Raw genomic sequence first — 15,425 nt, 5'->3', positions numbered from 1 at the left:
TTACTATATATCTTACAATATAGAAATACTGTAATTCTTACAATAAATATATATTTCCCATATTATTCAAATATTATTATTTGAAATGTCAAATATTACTATCTGAAATATTATTATTATAAAAGACCACTGCTTTATGACTATACAGTCAAAATACTGAGTCTTAATGTGTTTTGAAATGATTCTTTTCCCTACATGATTATATCACCAACTTGATGTCTAGTTAGGTTCATTTGTTTCCATGGTTTTCAGGTTTTAGAGATTGATTCTTTTTAAAAATGTAAAACATGTACATTGTTCCAGCATCAAAATATGTCCCCAGGTACTTTGATTTGAGTTTAATTTTGTTTTTCAGCCATGTAAAACATATTGAATAGCTGACATTGTCCAAAAAAGTTGCCATTCCATCTCTCCAACCTGTTGCCTCCAATCCTCTATAATAATCATTTCCTTTAGTTTTGGGATTTATCCTTCCATTGTTTCTTTTCAAAAATGGAAGCCAATATGCATTTACATGCTTATATGTCTATTATGTTTATTACCCCCTTTCTTATGAAACGGCTTGCACACTATAAACACTAGTGTGTATGCCTAAGAGCTAGGGTTTCTATCTGTATTAATTGAAGTATCTGAACGGCTACCATATGCAAAGCTGGGTGGTAGGCACTAAGAGTCAAGTCTTCATTGGAGAAGAAACACTTATACACCAGGTCATTTCTATGACTCAATGTCAAATTTTCAAGGTTTCAAATCCTATGGCTGATTTCTCCCGTGTGATTGGGGACTACCCTAAACCTGACCTGTGATGAAGCTCTTGTCTCTGGGGATAAATGTGCCGAGAAGTCTTTCATGTATCCACAAATGAGGATGTTCTTGATTAAAGAAATGGCTGAGGTGAGGCAATTTGCTTGAGACCACAGAAAGTTCCTTTAGAGAATGTTCCTTGACTTGCCTGGGTTGTGTTCCTAAAGACGCTTCAGGTAAAGATTAAGCAAGTGTAGAAATGGAGTGGAGTGACCTAGACCTAGACCCTGCCCTTGCACTTTGTATTAGCTACTGAATTCCATTAAATGAGTTGTTAAATTTTTTAGTCATTTTTAGGCATGTGACCTCTGTATTTCCTATCAAAATATCTATGGGTCAATTTTACATATAAATTTTTACATATAAATATAAATTTATTTTTACATATAAACGTGTTACTTTTTATTATAAAAATTTTCAAACATAAAAGAATGCAAAGAACTATGTAATCATTGCCCAGTTTCAACAACCATCAACATGTTGCCATACTTGTTTCATCTATCCCAACTTTTGTTTCTCTGAAGTATTTTAAGGCAAATTCTATGTATTAGATCATTTCTATCTTAAATATTATCGGGGAACCTGCCCTGATATTCATGTAGGTTCTTTTCTATTTTCCCTAAGCATCAGCTGGTTTGAGAAATAAAGGGACAGAGTACAAAAGAGAGAAATTTTAAAGCTGGGCATCCGGGGGAGACATCACATGTCGGTAGGTTCCGTGATGCCCCACAAGCTGCAAAACCAGCAAGTTTTTATTAGGGATTTTCAAAAGGGGAGGGAGTGTATGAATAGGGTGTGGGTCACAAAGATCACGTACTTCACAAGGTAATAGAATATCACAAGGCAAATGGAGGCAGGGCGAGATCACAGGACCACAGGACTGGGGCAAAATTAAAATTGCTAATGAAGTTTCGGGCACCATTGTCATTGATAACATCTTATCAGGAGACAGGGTTTTGAGAGCAACTGGTCTGACCAAAATTTATTAGGCAGGAATTTCCTCTTCCTAATAAGCCTGGGAGTGCTATGGGAGACTGGGGTTTATTTCATCCCTACAGTTTCGACCATAGAAGATGGCCACACCCATGAGGGCCAGCTCAGAGACCCACCCTCGGGTGTATTCTCTTTCCCAGGGATGTTCCTTGCTGAGAAAAAGAATTCGGTGATATTTCTCCCATTTGCTTTTGAAAGAAGAGAAATATGGCTCTGTTCCGCCCAGCTCACCGGTGGTCAGAGTTTAAGGTTATCTCTCTTATTCCCTGAACATTGCTTTTATCCTGTTCTTTTTTCAAGGTGCCCAGATTTCATATTGTTCAAACACACATGCTCTACAATTTGTGCAGTTAACGCAATTATCACAGCGTCCTGAGGCGATATACATCCTCCTCCACTTACGAGATGACAGGATTAAGAGACTAAAGAGAGGCATAGGAAATCACAAGGGTATTGATTGGGGAAGTGATAAGTGTCCATGAAATCTTCACAATTTGTGTTTAGAGACTGCAGTAAAGACAGGCATAAAAAATTATAAAAAGTATTAATTTGGGGAACTAATAAGTGTCCTTGAAATCTTCACAATCCACGTTCTTCTGCCATGGCTTCAGCTGGTCCCTCCGTTTGGGGTCCCTGACTTCCCGCAACAAAATACATCTTCTAAAAAAAGTAGGTGGTGAGGGGTAAGAAGGTGTATTTTCTTATATAACTGCAAGGTCAGTATCTCAACGATAAAAATAACATTAATTTTTTATTATCATCCAATATCCAGTCTAATTTTAGAATTTTCTATCCAGTCTAATTTTAGAATTTTCTATCTAAAAAAAAATCCAAAAGCCCCCAAAACCTGTTTTTGCCATTAGTTTAAATCATTAGTCTAAAGAAAGCCACTCATTGTATATGGTAAACAAAGCCACTCATTGTATATGGGGAGCCTACCACAGGGCATGAACTGACAAAAAGTGAACCCAAAGTAGCTTTTTCACCAAAAGCTGAAAACAGACTGTCAAGGACAAGAAGCACCAGGCTAACCCAAGGATGGTTTGATCTTCAGAGCTGGAGGGTTGTTGAAGGCACCTGAGACTTTTCTTCTCTAAGTTCACATTCTCAATTATTTCCATTGTTTCTCTTATGACACAATTTTTCTCTTCCTTCCCATTCTCCTCTTCTTAACATGCTCCAGTTGGTGAATGCCTCAGACATAGTACAAGGAGTTGCTATCTTCAGTTATCAGAGCTTGGACCAGCACTGGTGTTTCTATTTTAGGATAAAGTGAGCTAATACCTTTATAGGCAGGTGGGTTGGTCTTCAGCTCAGTGTTAGTTTTAAATGCAGATCTGGGACATCAACTCAGAGCTTTGCCTAATTCTCATTTTCCAGATATGAGCAAGCCCTTCTGGTTCTAACCATCCTTTGGTTCCTACTAAAATCCTGTTTTACCACTTAGTCATTTGCAAGTATCCAGGGGTCCATCCGGCAGAGCATGGTTAAGAGTGTGGGTCCTGGAGTCTCCAAAGCATGGCTTCATGGTTAGATTGCACAGACTTTGCAGTCAATCTTCCCAAGTTCAAATTCCAGGTCTTCCAACTATGAGCTGGGAGACTTGGGCAAATTATTGATCTCCGTTTCTCCATTTGTTTATCCATATAATGGGAGTCGCAATAATACCTACCTCATTCGATTGTTGTGAGGACTAAATAAATAGAGGCAAAGTCTGTAAAATGTGCTTGATGCAGGATACGTGTTTGCTATTTTTATCATTCTACCTCCACCACTGAGATGCTGTGAGACCTTGAGCAAGTCATCTAACTAGAATATGTTTCCAGTTCTTTATTTCTAGTTTGGGGATTACAAGGAAACTACTAAAGAATCTTGCAAAGATTAAGAGATAATTCACTAAAAGCTGAAAAAGGTGTCTACTACACAATACACACTGAATAATTATTAGCTATTATTAATTTGGCACTTTGTACTTTGTACAAATCCCAAGCCAAAAGTCAGATGTGCCAGAAATACTGGCATCTCTATTTTCTATAAATCAACTTGATTTCAACTCCAAGCCTTCATACTGCCTCTGTCATTCTTGGAATTTCTCTTCCCGGGGTCCTCCAGAGTTTGTGCCAGGGATCTGAGATCTTATATAATACCCAGGTTTCCAGAGCATCCGGCCTGTTAGCAGTCCTCCCATCCACTCAGATGTCCATTATTTCATCCCAGGAGGTCCCTGCAGCTTCTTGCTACACTTGGGACTCTAGGTCTTGGCTAAACCTGGAGACCTCAGCCCAGAACCAAACCTCCTGATGCATCATTTCCAGCCACAGCCTCAGAACACTCCTGGGACTCACCAACCTCTCTCTTAATTCTTACTCAAGTCTCTGAAAATCTCTTCTTAACCCAGAGAAAAATCATTTTGTTCTTAAATCCTGTTGATCTCAGTGGATTAGGGGAAATAAAAGTCAGGTCAAAAACCTCCCCAGAGGCAGAGAAGCAGCACAAAGCCTGCTACCTATGTCCTTGAGTGAGAGGGGACAATCATAGTTTACCATCTCACAAAGCTCTCTGTCCCCAACGTTTAGAAGTACACGAGCCATGACACAGAAAGTTCATCTCTCAGTCAGTGGGTGGACACCCACAACGCGCCAGGCACTCTGCGTAGCACTAGAAGAGAACAAAGAGCTGAACTAAACATGAACTCCACCTTCAATTAGTTCTCCCTCTAGAGAAGAGGTCCTCAACCAGGGGACATTTGGCCATGTGTGGAGACATTTTGGGTTGTCACAACTAGGAGGGAAGAGGGGAGTATTACTGGCATCTATTAGGTAGAGGTCAGAGATGCTATTAAGTCTCCTACAATACACAGGACAGCACCCCCACCAATTGCTTCCCACCCCCAGATGATCTAATCCAAAATATCAATGGTGATGGACACGAAAACTGTCATGCAAGGTGAAGAAAAGTGACAAGGTGACTGTGCCAGACGCTCATCCAACCAAGATCCCTGAACAGAAAATTAACTGGGAGGATGATTCCTGGAAAGTTTTCACAGTGGAGGGATGACCTGGGATAACATGGAGCCAAGACTTCAGCTCACGGCCTTTCCACACAATTGCAGACAGCGGTTGTCTAGATAAGACAGCACTAACGTTCACAGTCGCCGGCTCCTTCCGGCCTGGCTCAGCTCACTCCTGAGCTGGAGCAGGCTGCTGTGCTTGAGGTCCTGCCAGAGAAGTGCCTTCTCCATGGGCCTGGGGGCTCTGGTGTGCAGCTGGGGGCTGCACTTATCCACGCAGGTCTCTGGTGCTGTCTTCCCCCGAGTGACCAGTGACCCATGACCAGGTTAGTCAGGTGAGGAAAACTGGTTCCTTAATCAGCCTCACAGCTAGTCACCCCAGGGATTCTGATAGCTCTAGAGAGGATCCCAGACAGGGACTTGAAAGAAAACAACAATAAAAACTCCATAGGTAATTCTAATGTGTAGGCAGAATTGTGACATTTATTTCACCAAAAATCCTGTCTCACTGCTTCTGCCATGGAACATCATTTAGAAGGACTTCCATACGCCAAGGCTGCCCTAGGCAGGTGAGGAAGAGCCAGTGGAAGAGGTGGTATCTGTGTCAGGTCTAGAAAGACAGGTGGGCTCTGGCTTAGAGGGTGGAGACACACTTTTCTGATGACCTTGACCTGTTCATAGAGGGCATGGGATTAAAATCATGGGATGGCGCAATGCTGTTTCAAATTTTAAATATTTCAAATAAATCCTGTTAACCAAGATATGAAGATCTCTATTTAGAAAACTGTCCACATTAAGAGTCTATTATTCACTTTTATCTTCAACCACTTTTAGAGTATGGAAAATAAAGTTTAATTTACAGAAAACCTAGCATTCTTAATGGTGGATACAGTCAACAACTTCAGGGTTCTCTTTATTTCCTACTCTGGTTGTGGGGTGAGAGAAGGCCTCAGCCTACCCTCTCAAATATTTTGACAAGGTTCTTGTATTAGTCTGTTCTCACACAGCTGACAAAGACACACCGAGCCTGGGTAATTTATAAAGAAAAAGAGGTTCAGTGGACTCACAGTTCCACATGGCTGGGGAGGCCTCACAATCATGGTGGAAAGCGAAAGGCACCTCTTACATGGCAGCAGGCAAGAGAGAGCTTGTACATGGGAACTTCTCTTTATAAAACCATCAGATCTTGTGAGACTTATTCACTATCACAAGAACAGCACGGGAAGGACCCCGCCCCATGATTCAATTACCTCCCACTGTGTCCCTGCCACAACACATGAGAATTGTGGGAGCCACGATTCAAGATGAGATTTGGGTGGGGACACAGCCAAACTATATCAGTCCTATTCTTCCTGTCTTCAAGGCTACACACTGCCCCTGAGCCATCTCGTCCTCTCTGGTGGCTTTTGCTGCCAGCTCTGTGCTCCTGCCTCTCAGTTCTACTCCTGACCAACTTCTCCAGCCATGTACATTTCACTGCTTCCTCTTGGACAGTTGAAATTCTCCAACTTGTCATGTCAATAACTACTGTATCATTCCCCTTTCTGGTTTCCCAAGCTGTCACTCCGATTTCAGTGACTAGCAGGCAAATTCATATTTCTCCCTCTCCCTCACCACTCCCACTTCCCAAGAGCCACACATTCCAGGTGGTTCTCTGCTTTCAGTGTCTCCTGATGCAGTCCTCTCCAGGGAGGGCCTCCATGAGACCATGATCACTTGACACCTGGACTGGAGCAATAGCCTCCTACGCGGTCCCTCTGGGCTTATTCTTGTTCTCGTCTTTACTCTCCACCTAGAAACTAGAGTGAGCTTTCTAAAATGTACCAATGTTAATGATTTATTTTTGTTATTACAGCTGTGACTTGTGGAGCATTTACTATATGTTAGTCACTATGCTGAATTATTTACATGTACATAATATCTTTTAAAAGCTCCCTAAGCACCCTATAAAAAGATATTCTCACTGTTCGCATTTCACAGATATGGAAACTGAGGCCCAGAGAGGTTAAATATCTTGACTGGGGTCCCATAGCCATTAAAAGGAATGCCCGCTCAAATGTTACACTTCAATGACTCCCAAATCTTGACTTTTGGGGGAAAATGCACACCTTTAGTTTGGTCACAGGGTCCTTTGTGACTCAGGCTCTGCCTGTCTGTGCTCCACCCTGACCCCCTAGGCTTGAGCCTTGTGGAGCCTCAGGATGCCCATGTCCTGTGGGTATCTTTGTTCAAGTTGTTTCTTTCCCCAAGATGCCTTCCCCATGCAGTCCGTCTGGCAGAGAGTCTCCCAAGGTTCAGCTGAAAAGGTGTATCTTCCATGAAGCCTTTTCTGATTGCCTCCCACCTCCACCCCTTGGAGTACTGACCTCTTCCTTCCTTAGGCTTTTCTGTGGCCGGGACTCCATGTTATGACCTAGTTTGTCACTGTGGGTGAGGGTGGGGACCAGATCTGATTCTTCTTGGTGTGCTAGTGTGCTCTGTGGGTGGCTGTGGCCTTATTTCTTCATGCCACCTGGAGAGGGTTTCTCCTTCTCAGTGGTGTGGGTGATAATAATTGGGTGTGACGTTAATGTCCCTTAGTGAAGAAAAGAGTGCGTTGGTGGCCGACTGATGTTGTTGGATTGTAGCATGGCTTGGAGAACAGAGGCCCTCAGAGCCTGGGGAGCAGCTTCTCTGGGACAACAGAGAGCGCAGGAAAAATGGGAAGAGCCATCTGCTGTCCTTTGGGTTCTCAGTTCCTCAAATTCCCAAAGGGGTCTGGTGAGACTAGGGTTGGTCCACCAGGCAGTGGAAAGTATCAGATTCCAGTGGCTCTTCACGAATGCCTTGCAGCCTTGCAGAGCAGGAGTGCAGCCCTCATGCCCCCTTCTCAGGCTGCTTCTCTGGGGCTCAGCTTCCAGGCCATCTCCAGAGGCCTCTCCCCACCCATCCTTGGTGGTCTGCTGCCCTGCCTCCCTCCTGAATTCACTGTGTAAGCAAGTTGGCCATGTCCCCCCGGCTTCCTCCTCCTTCCTTTGAAAATGGAGCATGACTTGCTCCTCCACTCGGCTCACTTGGTGATGGGTGCCAGGGCAGAATGCCTGGGAAGTACTTTCATTTCCTTAGGAATAAGGATGCAGAAGAAGCTACACAAAGGAGCACTAATACTAAATCATAATTGAAGGCCCAGCCATCTTGGGGTGAGGCTCGGGATGCTTACTGTCTGCTCCCCTTTTCTCCCTGTTTTCTCTTCCACATCTTTCCAAGCCATGGACTCAGAGAGGCCTCATGCCTGACACCGCTGAAGGAGGACAGCAGGCTGGAGGGGTGTTCAGACCACCTTGAAGCAGCCCCTGCCACATCCCCACTCCCACTCCCACCCAGGTCATCTCCACCTGGGCTTCCAGGTTCATAGGGCAGGACCCCCCTCACAGTAGGTCATAAGGGCATGCAGGAAGGGAATTGTGCAAAGAATTGTATCTTTATTGACAACAGATCAAGTTGGTCTCTTTGATTTTCTTAGGCCCAAATGCATAGCTGGTTCTTCGTCCAAATGGTTGCGACAGTGCCCTCCTTTGGCCCTCTGGGTTCTGGCCACGTGCCTTTCTCCAGGTACTTACATTATGACTGTGATTTGTATCATCATAATTTGTGGACAGCCCATTCCCTGCCCCCTCATATCCCTAGCTGCTCAGGAGGAAAGGTTGTATATGTTATTGATCTTTGCATCCCCAAGCACTTAGCAAGAGCCTGGCCCTGGTAGGTGCTCCATGCTTGTTGAACAGAAATAATTGTGAGAAAATAAATCTCAATAGTGCATCACCTCAGCATTTGCTTTCAATTTTTGTTTCATCATTTTAATGATTACTATAGTAAAGGCACTCATGAAAGTCTGACTTATATAAAAGGGAAACTAAACAGGCATCAGATGCTACCTGTTGTCTCCTTCTCACCACCCGCTCGCTCACAAGCTCATGGCCCCTTCTCTTTCCTTGAAACTCTGCATGTGCCATTCCCTCTTTTTCAGAATCCCCTTCCTGTCATTCCTCACCTGGCTTACTTAACTCACCCTTCAAAACTCAACTCATATGTCACCCACTGCAGTAACTCTTCCCTGATCTGGATTTTTAGGCCATGTTCTGCTGCAGGACACAGAATGATAAATGCCTCTTTGTGCATTTCTCTCTTCCACTCGAATGCTAGTTCCTTGGAGGCAGAGCCCGAGTCTCTTACTATGTGAAACCCAGTCCCAAGCACTTGCATTCATGCCTTCAACAAATACTTTTTGAATGCCAACCACATGCCAGGCACTGTCATTGTGTTACACTGGTAAACTGTCCTTGGGTGGCCCAACCTCCAAATGGCTCCCAGCAATATTTGCCTCCTGGTATTCATGCCCTTATATGGTTTCCTCCTATCTGAATCAGGATCAGCCTGAGTAACCAATCAAATGTGGAGGGAGTGACGATATATGACTTTTACCATGTGGCGTAAGACTAGATCATCAAGGCAGTTTCAGCTTTCTTCACGGTGTTTTGGATTGCTTGCTCTAAGGAAAGCCAGCTGCCATATCAGGAAAGCAGTCCATAGAGCTCCATCAAAGGGCCAGCAGAAAGGACCCCTTGGGCAGCACCAGTCAGCCATGTGAGTAAGCCACCTTGAAATTGGATCCTCCAGGATCTGCCAAGCCTTCAGGAGACTGTAGCCCAAGCTAGCATCTGAGGTGCAACCTCAAAGAGACCTTGAGCCAGAACTGCCCAACTGACCCGCTCCTAAACTCCTGATCTACAGACACCTTGACCATTGTCTAGAACCACTAAGTTTTGGGGTGAGTTGTAATGCAGCAAGAGATAAATGATGCAATCCTGTTGTCATGGAGTTTACATTCTATTGAAAGAGATGAAATAGAATTTTTGTTAATTTGTTGTTTATTCAACACCACCAGTTACTGCTGTGTGCTGAGAATTCAGCAGCAAACAAGACATTAGACAGAGTCCCTGCACCCATGATGTGTAAGTTTTAGTGATGGAAACAGGAGATAAAGCAAACAAGTAAATTATATAAAATGCTAGCCCAGAAGTGATAAGAATAAAGGAAAACTGAGCAAGTTGGATAAAAGGGCCCTTACTGCGAGTCAGACGGCCTTTTTTGTACTAAGCGATTTTCTTCTTTATCTCAATTAGTACTCTACATTTTTTTTGAGGTTAGTAGTTTATTTCCATTTTACAGGTGAGAAAATTGAAGATTAGAAAAGTTAAATGAAGCAGCCAGTGCCACACAGTTGGTACTGAGCTCAGCCAGAGTATAACCGAGGCCACTTGGACTCCAAAGTTAATGCTCTTTGCTGAACACCAACCAGATTGATCATTAGAGATTTCAGTTGCAGCCCTCACCCTGGGGCTCACCCTTTGGCACAGCCCATACTTGGCATTGACTAGGTGCTTGTAACACATTGGCAGAATGAAGGCACCAAAATCGCCTTCAGGCTGGAACGCCAGGGGCTGGCAGGGATGCCTAGGCCTCTACTTTCTCTAACTCTGGAAAACACCAGGCTACATTAGGCCTATACATAGGCCTCGCAGGCTGGGAATATACACCCAGGTCCCTAAACCTTAGCTGCCCTAGTTGTCTATAAACAGCAATGCCCACTCCCCACAAGCTCCCTTTCTGCGTTTCCATGTCCACTTTATTTGCCCTACATTGAAGGAGCTACAGCTTTTCCAGTCAGGCACAGCTCACCGCCCCTCCCTGTCTATCCTCGAATCTGGAATGCCTCTTGGTTCCTGTTATTTATTCTTTTCTTCTTTTGCCTTCCTTTCTTGTGTCAAGACCACTAGATGGAGATATATAAATACTTACTGAATGCTTACCATGAATGCCAGGCACCATTCTAAGTGCCTTTCCTGCATGATTTCATTGAATCCTCATGACAACCCTTTGTGGAGGTCCGTTATATTCCTGACAGAGCTTAAGGCTCAAGGTCATTCAGCTACTAGGTGGCAGAGCTGGGATTCAAACCCACATCTCTTTGAGTTCAGACTTCATTTGTTAGCCAAGATCACACACTGAGCTGGAAGAACTTTGAAGATGGGTGATTTCCAAGATCATCTTGTCCCTTTTATTTTTTTTGCCCCTGGGCAGGGCTGAAGCCAGGTTATCTGCAGAATATTATAACTAGACATCTTCATTTAGCGCAAGAGAAAAGAAGAAAAAAAAAGCCCATCCCTTCATAGCTCATTGCACCATGTACAATGATTTGTAAGTTTAATACTCTTACTAATGTCTGGCCCAAATCATTGATTTGCTAACTGTTTTAAGTGCCTACTATGTGCTAAGCTCTATTGTGTGCTGTGATAGACTTGGGCCTGAGTTATCATGGAAGTACAGAGAGAAGCACCAAACAGACTGGCAAGTCAGGGATGCCCACCAGGTGATGCTAAGCTGGACTCTGGAAGTCTTAGAGGTGCCAGGCAGTGAGGGGGGCCATCCAGACAGATGGAACAACATGTGCAAAGTCAGGGGGTGTGGCTGAGGACAGCTTGCTCCAGCATATGGCTTGTTCAGCTTATGAGAAGTGTTAGGGAGGAGTGAATAAAGGGATTAAGAGATGGGTAGGAGCCAGATCAGTGTCAAGGGAAGGAATTTGCTCTATATCCGGAAACCAATGCAGAACGATTTAAGGGTTTTAGGCAAGGCACTGATATAATCAAATTTGCATAATAGATTATTTCATCAGCATTATGGATGATGAATGGGAAAGACCAATTAAGGAGGATATTGCAATGGTTAGGCAAGAGATGATGAGCAGGGAAGACAGAGAGATATGGAAGAGATACATGAGAAAGATTTAGGAGTAGACTGGTCAAGACTTGGCAATTGCTCGGGCGTGGGGTGAATGAAGAAGGAAAGCACTGAGGCTGATTCATCCAGGTTCTTGGCTTGGGTGTGTGGGTGGATGGAGGCACCATGAGTTGAAATGGGAATACCCAGGAGGAGAAGCAGGTCTAGGGGAGAGATATTGATATCTTAATATCCCCAGGCTCCTTAGGGCAACTCATATTTCAGAGGGGAGAGATATTGATATCTTAATATCCCCAGGCTCCTTAGGGCAACTCATATTTCAGACGAGAAAATAGAGCTCAAAAAGTTGATGTGATTTGGTCAAATGGACAATGAGCAGAAGAGTGTTAAGAGTGTGACTCAAACCTAGATCTTACTATTTCTGAAACTATTTCCCCATGCCTAAGCAGATCTGTTTTGTAAGGAGCATAAGGAAGGCTCAGCACAGAGTAATGTGGTAAAGCAAACACTGACCCAAGTCAACCTGCCATTTTAATATTCATTCATTCATTCATTCATTCAACAAGATTTATTGAGCACATACCACACGCCATGCTTGACAGGTGCAATGGTGAACCGTGTAGGCAAAGACCCCGCCCACATTGAGCCTACAGTCCACTTAGAGAGGCAGGCAATATACAAATGTACAAAGAACAGAGTGATGAAGGAAAACCATGCAAAGACCTGGGAAAAGAGGGTTCCCAGTAGAAGACACTTAAAATTCAAAGGCCCTGATCGGGTAGGAATAAGCTTGGATATTCAAGAAATCACAAGAAAGCCAGTGTGCTGAGAAAGGAGTATGTGTGGAGGAGAGTCATCTGAGATGAAATTAGAGGCAGAGGCCAGAGCCTGTTGGACTTGTAAGATATGATCAGTACTTGGGATTTATTCCAAGTGTGATGGGAAAAACTTGGAAATTTGGAGCAGGGCTGTGGCATTATTTATTTACTTAATTTATTAAAAAGATACTATTTATTTCCAGACAATTATAGATCCATGTATAATTGTAAGAAATAGTGCAGATAAAACCTGTGTACCTTTTACTCATTTTCTCCCAGTGGTAACATCTTGCTAAACTGTATGTAGTACAGTATACCCAGGACATCTCTTTTTTTGGTTTTAAATTGTATTCTCCTAACGTAATGATGTTAAACGTCTTTCTATGTGCATATTTACCATCTGTACATCTTCTGCAGTGAAAGGTTTGCTCATGACTTCTGCTCATTTTCTTTTTTTAAATTATCATTGCTTTTTATTCACCTTATATTAAAAAGGGGTGCAAATACAAGAAAATAAGATTATGTCAAAGTTTAGTTTTTAAACCACAAACTTCTAGAGTTTGTTTTAAGGTTAATACATAGAATGTTAGCTTTTTAGTTACTTGAGAATCAGGAAATTCACGTGAACGTAATTTCCTGTACTGACAAAGAACTATGGCTACCTATGGCTTTGTCAAGTTCCTAGGCTTCATCCAGCACAAAATTGCACTTTTCTTGATATGTATAAATTCAATAAAATGTATACAACTGTCTGTTCTTGTCTTGCCACCCCTTATGCCTATAGAAACAGCATTTAAAGTTTGTAGGAAATAGAATTTCAGCCTTTTACAAAACAAACACTTTGTTTCTTTAACTCAGAATTCTGGAAATGCAATCACGTTGTAGTATTGTGATCGCCAAAATATTTTTGTCATTGGACATTAATTTTTTTCAAGTGTCTGACTCTAACCAAGAAAATAATAAAAGAGGATCAGAAGTTTCCTGTGACTACCACAAAACGTCAGTATCCGTGGGGTTGTTCCTAATGGTTTGTGAGCATGCTTCGGCCTGATCCAGGTCCATCTAGTCTGAGGCTGTTTTTCAATTCCATGCTTCTATCTGCCAGAAGGATCTTTTTCAGTGAAGAGGCCATCATAGGAGGCAATGGAGCTTCCAGCTGTCGTCCAAGGAATGAAAGCAGGCGCCTCCAGATGAGGCTACTTCCCATGAACATAATTCCTGTAATCAGCCAAAACACTCTAGGGTTCTCTTCAAGGAGGATTCCAAAATCATTCCAAAAGTGATTCCCATTAGTCCAAAGAGTGAAAGAGAGAAGATTCCCATGGTCAGCAGTAGATTCAACCTCATCATCACATTACGGTGGCTGTCCAGATTGATGAAAATAATACTTTGTGAATCATCAATCAGTACCCTAAGCTCCCAAACTGTATTGAAGAGATCGTCAGCCAATAGGTAGTAGTTTTCCAACAGCAGGTCCATCTCTTCTGTGTTAGGGACAAGCTGCTCCAGGACCTGCCCCCGCCTCTCAGTGCAGCTGACCCCTACCCTGAATACTCTGCAGCTGCATTCCTGAACCCTTATCTAGGCGCTCCAGCAAGGTCACCAGACTAGCTTACAGCCCTCCGGGTGGCATGGGGGAGGTCACGAGAAACGTGGATAAACCTAAGTAACACCCTCTTGTAAATTCCTATTTTCACAAGATAATATATTGTAAGCCGGTCACGAGATGATATGTGGTAAAGTTAACCGAGAAACAACCCCAGGGTCTCTCTCCCCCATATAAACCCCTCATTTTGTAAGCTCAGGGCTGCCTCCTCTGACTGTGGTGGAGCAGCCTGGCAGGTTAATAAACTTCCTCGCCTGACCTTGGGTCTCTCTCTCGTCTTTTCTCTCGGCTAACCTTACATTCTGCATGGCGAATCCCAGTAATGCTCTTTTCAAAGACTGGTGGTTCACTCCATTTTAATAGACAGAGCTTTTCTAGTAACTTTTCCTCACCCAAGATCTCCAAAATTGACTCTTGGAAAATTTTAATATCTGTTTCTAACTCTGATAGACTTTTGTCATTCTGTAGTAAAATATGCAGTTTGCTTTTGTCCACAGAAGAATGTTTGAAAGCTTCTAAGGTCTCAAGGGTCAGTGTCTGCAAAACGCTGTTTCCTCTAAAGGGTGTTGATCCAGTATTGCAGGGGTGCTTCCATAGCACTAAACTCAAAAGGTAAATGGTATGTAACAGGTTGACCCTCTCCAGGCAACTGTGAAGGGAGTTCCCAGAACAGCCATTGCTCTAAGTTTAAATTACCATCATCTAATATCAGGAGACACTCTGGAGTTATCACAGCTTTCAAATACTCCATTGTCATGATAAACCTGTCGTTTCTGGTTGTGATGCTCACTACATGCTGAAATCTCAAATCTCTGGCTTGAAGACCTAACTCTTGGTATAAGTCAGTTTTCTTCCTTTCAAAAGAAGTAACATTTCCCTGTTTGTCAAATTTTGTTGCAGTAAATACTGGGGCTACACTGGCTAAAGTGGCTTGAGAGACATCAGAAGTTCTAAACCGGTGCATTGCACCTGCTACGCAGAGCCGGCGGGCCCACACAGGTCAGATCCAAGGCCAGGGAAGTCCCATTGCATGGGTCAAGGAGGCACGGCAAGCTCTGCAGGCATTCATGGCACTACAGCTAGGAGCAGGCAGCAGCCAGACCCCAGGCCTTCATGCCGGCCTGCGGCGGCTCAGTCCGCAGCGCTCACCTGGCGCTCTTTTGCTCATTTTCTATGTTTTATTTTCTAAACAGCTTTTTCACTGTTCACTTTTGAGAATTTTTTATATATTCTAGACACAAGTCCTTAGTCAGATGTGTGACTTGCGAATATTTTCTCCCAGTCTGTGACTAGCTTGCCTTTTCATCTTAACAGGGCCTCTGCTGAGAAAAGCTTTTAATTTTGATGAGGTCTAATTGATTAATTTCACCTTTTATGGATTGTGCTTTTCGTGTCAAGTGTAGGAATGCTTTGC

At 43.3% G+C, this 15,425-nt stretch overlaps 1 pseudogene; it reads right to left on the bottom strand.

Annotated features, from left to right (window-relative positions):
* Window positions 1–13,426: 13,426 nt before the first annotated feature.
* LOC129042136 (magnesium transporter MRS2 homolog, mitochondrial-like) lies at window positions 13,427–15,011 on the bottom strand (annotated as a pseudogene).
* Window positions 15,012–15,425: the final 414 nt, after the last annotated feature.

The sequence above is a fragment of the Pongo pygmaeus genome, chromosome 7 (assembly GCF_028885625.2).
Source record: "Pongo pygmaeus isolate AG05252 chromosome 7, NHGRI_mPonPyg2-v2.0_pri, whole genome shotgun sequence".
Lineage (NCBI taxonomy): Eukaryota > Metazoa > Chordata > Mammalia > Primates > Hominidae > Pongo > Pongo pygmaeus.
Note: the sequence above shows the minus strand (reverse complement) of the source record. Positions and strands in the feature narration are given on the sequence as shown.